Here is a 6,000-nt window from a genome sequence, read left to right on the forward strand (position 1 = left end):
TCTTATCCAAAAAATGGACAAAATGACACTTCTACCCTCTTGAGGTTTGTATAAATAAGTATGAACTTTTTTATAATAAAATTGAAATTTTCAGTTAAGGAATTCAGTAAGAGAGAGCATGGACTAGTTTGTTGCATTTATACAAACCTCAAGAGAGCATGGACAATTTTTTTTTTGCATTTATACAAACCTCAAAGGAGAAGTGTAATTTTATTCTTAATTTAGGAATTCAGTAAGAGAGAGCATGGACTAGTTTGTTGCATTTATACAAACCTCAAGGGAGGAGTGTCATTTGGAAGAGCTCAAGGGAAGTAGGTTTAATTTACCCAAATAAAGTTGATATAAAAATGAAGTGAGAAGTATGTGTAACTTGAGGATACTCACCTTTGGTCCTAATTCCATTGCAGCCTTAGTGATCTCTATGTGAACAGGTTGCTGGTTTCCAAATAGTCTTACCTAAAAGCATCAATGAAGAATTATTGTAAACTTCAATGAATAAATAAATTAAGGCCTTTAATTAATATTGAGACATAATTAATTCATTAGAGGCTTTTTCAATCATCACTAATAAGAAGGAAAGTACCGTTTGTTCATGACATATAGCAGCAAGCATTTTGGGGGCAAACAAACATCCATGAAAAACAAAATCATTCCATAGGGTAGGAACTAAGAAGTGACATTAAGAATGATGACCCTTGTAAAGTTGTGATTTACAACTATTTTGTATTAGCTTTAATTCCGTGTCAAATTTTATTGTAATTATATTCAATCTTTTGTACCCTATATTTTATGAGGGATTTCATTGTATGGGTTGTGTGTAAGAGAGAGAGTATGAAGACTCAAGGCAATTGAAGACCAAAGAAGTTTTCGTGGGTAGCTCGCGAGTAGCCTTCCCGCGAAGTGAGGCATGTGCCTAGCACATGACTGGAATGCGAAGAGTCATGACAGATGGTGACAGCTGGTTTTCGTGAGTGTCTTGTGGGTAAGACCTTCCCGTGAGATACCTACGAAACATTCTATTTTGCTATTTTGTCATATCCGATACACCTTATCTCTAACCACATTATATATACCTACATTATCCATATATGTTGAGGAGTGTTTTTTAGAGAGAAAATGCTAGCCACAACCTTTGAGAGTTAGAGATTGTCATACACACAATCCTCTACACAATCCATTGCGGTTTTTCTCAACTCCTACCTCCCTATTTCCAAATCCTTGAGAGGTTGATAGCCCAAACACTTACCACACTCATTCTAAGTGTAAAGTGAGGTTTTGGTGCTTCTAGGAAGCATTGGAAGAAGCCATATGTTTGGTGGATGCAACTGGGTTGAATTGTGTGATTCGAAAAGTTAGAGAAGACAAGGATTAGCAAAGTCAGTTGGTAGCAGGAGCTTGGAAGGCTTAAGTACATAGGGTAGACTAGGCTTGGAGGGTCTTTTATTATTTGTGTACTCCAACTTATTCTCTAGTGGATCAATTTACCGCTTGGAGGGCGATGAAGAGGTTTTTTGCCTAGTTCTTCGATTTCCTCTTCGATAACACATTGGCGTGTTATCTTGTGTTTGCATTCTTCTTCCCTACTCTTTTAGCTTACATTTTACTGCTGTGATTTAATGAATATGACTTAGAGTAGTTATTTTATTTATCCGCTCACATTTACTCTGTTCCACACGTAGTTTAAGTTAGAGTAAAATCAACCGAGCCGTAATTTTTAATTTGGGGGTCTAAACAACTCTTGTGTTTTCACACAATTTCAAGCTTTCAATTGGTATCAGAGTGAGTGCCCTTGCTATGGTTTCATTACCGAAGTGCGATCCTAGACCTCATTTTGAGATGGATCGATCTCAATCGTGTAATGCTGCTCCATACTTTGATGGGAGCAACTATGCATTTTGGAAAGTTCATATCAGGCATTTCTATGTTCCATTGATGAGAGTGTTTGGGATGCTGTAGAGATAGGATAGACTAGGCCGAAGACAGCCAAATTCGAATGGGATAAGGCAGCCATTGCGACAGCCAATACTAATAGCAAGGCATTAAATGTTATTTTTTGTAGTGTTTCTCCTAATGAATTTCACAAGATCTCTCATGTTACAATTGTCAAGGAGGCATGGCAAATCTTGGAGACGACCTATGAAGGCACCAAAAAGGTGAAGGACACCAAGTTGCAAGAGCTTACCACACACTTCGAGGAGCTGAAGATGAGTAAAGACGAGTCATTCGACTCATTTTATGGGAATCTAAATGAAGTGGTGATTGGGAAATTCAACTTGGGTGAAAAGACAGAGGACTCCAAGATTATGAGGAAGATTCTAAGATCATTGCTGGAGAGTTTCTGTGCAATGGTTACTGCCATTGAAGAGAGCAAAGATCTTGATGAGATTAAAATTCAGGAACTCATTGGTTCTCTTCAAACCTATGAGCTGTCTCTACCATCTTAAAAGAAAAGCAAATCTCTTGATCTCAAGACCGTTAATGAGAGATTGGAAGCTCAAGCCTTCTCGGATGAGGATGAAGTTGAAAAGGATGTGGCGCATCTTGCTAAGAACTTCCGTAAGTTCCTAAAGTTTAAGAGAGATGAGAATGGCAAATTCTTAAAGTTCAAGAAAGACTTCAAGAAGAAGGATTCAAAAGACTCCTCACCGGTTGAAATGGTCACATGCATTGAGTGCAAAGGGCATGGGCATGTGAAGAAAGAATGCCTCACTTATTTGAAGGCAAAGGGTAAAGTCTTTACAACTACCCTTAGCGACTCGGATGGTTCCAATTCCGATTTGGAAGAAAGTTGTGACAGAGAAGGAAATTACTCTGCATTTATGGCCATTGCACCTGTGGGCTCATCAGAAGATTTGAGCCTACTAATGGAAGAACTCGGTGAGCACACTGAAGTAGAGTCTAAAGGATTTGGGGAAGAATTCGATGATGAAGATGAAGGAACTAAGGAATTTCAAGAATCCTATAATTCTCTTCTTGAGAAAACCAGAGAGTATGCTAGAGTGGCTAAGCAGCCATCAGAAAAATGAAGAAAGCTGAACAAGATTACAAGAGCTTACTCGTGAGGTACAAGGAGAGAAGTGTGAAGTTAAGGCGCTAAATGGAGAACTAACCGAGGCCTACTCCAAGATCAAGTTTCTTGAGCTTGAGGTGATTCAAGCTAATGCCAAAGTGGAGCATGTTGCCTCCAAGAAACTTGATGAAGTGCTTGCACATCAAAAGCCTTTTTTTGACAAAAGTGGCTTGAGATATTCCGGAAAGAGTAGTTCATGTGCCAATGTGTCCAAGGAGATGAAATTTGTTAAAGCTAAGGAACCAATGTTAGCAACTCCAAGTGTTGAGAATACAAAAGTGGAGAAGTAGTCAAATAGAACTGCTCAAAAGGTTGACAAAAACACAAAATCCATTTGTAGCCAAATCCAAGGCTAAAGGGAAGTCTCTCCCAAAGTCTCAAAAAGGTCCTCAAGTTCAACACTTTTGCCACCATTGTGGAGTTTGGGGACACACAAGACCTAACTATTACAAACTTCATGCATTGAAGAAATTGGATTCTCAAAGGCTAAGAGGACAAGGAAAAGGGAATTGGAACGCCAAGCAATCAAAAAGGCGAGAAGCTAATTCCGGCTTTGGTGATGTGATAAAGATAATAGATACCATCACTTCTTGTTTGGCAAGCTTCAGTCAAAGGTTTGAGAATCACAGCTCTGGTACCCAATCCTCTAAGGATATCACCCCAAATGCACATGCCGTGTGGGTGAAGAAGGGTACACATATATAAGCATTAGACCATGTTCATGCATCAATACTTCCCATATGATGTGACTTTGATTGATTGTTTGCTTATGTTTCATATTTTGGCATGTTTCTTTTCAAGTTTATTTGTACTTGTTGTTTTTGTTGATCTTATTTTACATGTTATGTTTTTTAGTGTGTTAAAAAATTCAAAAACCCATAATAATTCAAAAATCTCTAAAAAGTTTGATCGTTTGTGTTGTGTATATCACATGTGAGTTTGGCCTAGTACCTTCGTACTAATGGTGCAGTGCATTTACGAGCTTAGTTTATTATGTATGCACATCTATCTTTGTGGAAAATATCTTGAAATCTATGTGTGATTGTTGTAAATCGATCTTTAAGCTTGTCATGAATGATTGGTCAATATCCTTGATGGTTTTGATACATGCATAGACTTATACCTATATATCTTCCCACTATTTTTTTTTTTTTTTTTTTTTATGTTTTTGCATTATAGCTCAACAAATGTCAAATCTCAAAAAGAGATAATGAGCTACAAAAGCTGTCACACATACTAGTATTTGACTAGGAAAAAGGGAAAGACTTGTATTGAAATGTATGGTGCCTAAGAAAAGCCAAAGGCTTACTCACAAAATTGAAATATCAAAAATTTCAGGCACCGATCTCAAAATGAGATGTATTATTCAAAAATGATCAAATGTTATGATTAGTAAAGAAGCCAAATGAAAAGTTTCAAAGATTTGTAATCATTTTCTTGTAGGAGCTCATATATGTTCATTTCTATAATTGAGTTAGACCACTTGACTTAGTACTGGTTGTGTATGACTTGATTGAATTGATCATTAAAACTTCACTCTAAACTAAGGACTATTCCACATTTGATACTCACACACAACACACAAGACTTTTGATTCAATGAATGCGTATTTCATTTGTTTGATTATACATGATCAAATATGATGTGTATGCTCAATTGTTTATCGATCAAATCCAAAAAGATTTTTAAGTATTTTATATGTTTTTGAAAGTGTTTTTATGCTTTCATGTTTTGAGTTTTTGTTTTAAAATGCATTTTCATGTTTGTCATCAAAAACTTCTTCAGAGGGATTTTCATGAGAAGCTTGTGACTAAGCACTTCCTGTGAAATTTATTTAAGGCAAAATGAGAAAACACAGAATTTTAGACAAAAACTTTCGCAACTAGCTCGTGACTATCTTGCGAGTAATGCTTACCCATAAAAATTTTTGTGCTTCAGAGGAATTTTTCGAGAGTAACTTCACAGGAAGGTAACCCGTGAAAAACATGTGTTTTCAGTTTTAAAGGGCTGATGTGACAGATTTTCAAATACATCCTATTTTCCCTCTTTTCGCCTCCCTCATGCCTTTCTCAACCCCAAACTGATTTTCCCTTAAAAACCCTACAAATTTCAAGTGTAAATCATTTCCAAATCATCTCTAAGGTATGTTCATACAATTTTTTCTCTTTATTTCCTTAGATTATGTAGAAAATTTCTAGGTTTTGCTTGAGTTAGGGTATTTTTGAAAAAGGGTTGGGAACTTTAAATTGTTAAAAAAATTTCAATTTCTTGATTGGGCTTTGTCCCATTTGATCTGTTTGTGTTTGTGTTTGTGTTGGCCCCTTGTGGCATATTAACACGTATTTGGACAATTTTCATTCATGTTTATGCATTGCCCACATGTTAGTTTTATAGGTGCATACCAAATGTTTGACAAAATGCTCAAATGACATTTTTGTGTTGTTTTGGACTCCAATGAGTACCAAATTTTGGGGATTACCATGATTATACATGTTTATCATGTTTTGATCATTGGATGTGTGTTTTACATGCTTTGACCCAAATGTGCTTAATCATGCCTTGCCATGCATCACATAGGCACACCTCATGCACGCTTGATGCACACACTTGCACACTTGTCATGTTTTGCATATCATTCATGCTGGATATGTGTTGCTTACATGTTTAGCACTGTTAACATGATTTTGGGACTTTGTTTATGTTTGTTTAGGACTTTGTGCTTGTTTTTATGAACTAACTTGGATCTAATCAAGTTTGTGTTCCTGTTTTGTGTTTTTTCACTTGTTTCTCTGCTTTGTGTTTGCAGATGTCTCTCGCTAAGCACTCTACTTCAAAAAAATCAATAAAGCGTCCTTGCACAAACTCAAAGAATTTTAGAAGCATTGGGGCAAACATGGCCACAATGACTTTTACAAAAAGGCCACAATCAT

Source organism: Quercus lobata, chromosome 2 (genome assembly GCF_001633185.2).
Source record: "Quercus lobata isolate SW786 chromosome 2, ValleyOak3.0 Primary Assembly, whole genome shotgun sequence".
Classification (NCBI taxonomy): Eukaryota; Viridiplantae; Streptophyta; class Magnoliopsida; order Fagales; family Fagaceae; genus Quercus; species Quercus lobata.